The sequence below is a fragment of the Chaetura pelagica genome, unplaced genomic scaffold (genome assembly GCF_000747805.2).
Source record: "Chaetura pelagica isolate M959 unplaced genomic scaffold, ChaPel_1.0 scaffold422, whole genome shotgun sequence".
NCBI classification, from domain to species: domain Eukaryota; kingdom Metazoa; phylum Chordata; class Aves; order Apodiformes; family Apodidae; genus Chaetura; species Chaetura pelagica.
In genome coordinates this window covers 179023-179248 of record NW_009952444.1, presented here as the reverse complement: position 1 = coordinate 179248, position 226 = coordinate 179023, and the positions used below count along the sequence as shown (strand labels likewise).

The 226-nt window shown below is 58.4% G+C and overlaps 1 protein-coding gene across 1 annotated transcript in view; it reads left to right on the top strand.

Annotated features, from left to right (window-relative positions):
- NLRC5 (NLR family, CARD domain containing 5) overlaps positions 1 to 226 on the top strand; it is a 46615-nt gene that overhangs the window by 17360 nt on the left and 29029 nt on the right. The window lies entirely within an intron of this gene.

Below are 226 nucleotides of genomic sequence, written 5' to 3'. Positions count from 1 at the left end.
AGCCAGGCAGCTGAAGGAGACCCTGACAGCACCTCACTCTGCACTCCCTGTGCAGCACCCAGGACAGGGAGACAGAGTGACAAACTCATTAAATAGTTTGGGTTGGAAGGGACCTTAAAGATCACCTACATCCAACCCCCTGCATGGGCAGGGACACCTCCCACCAGCCCAGGTTGCCCCAAGCCCCATCCAACCTGCCCTTCAACACTGCCAGGGATGGGGCAGC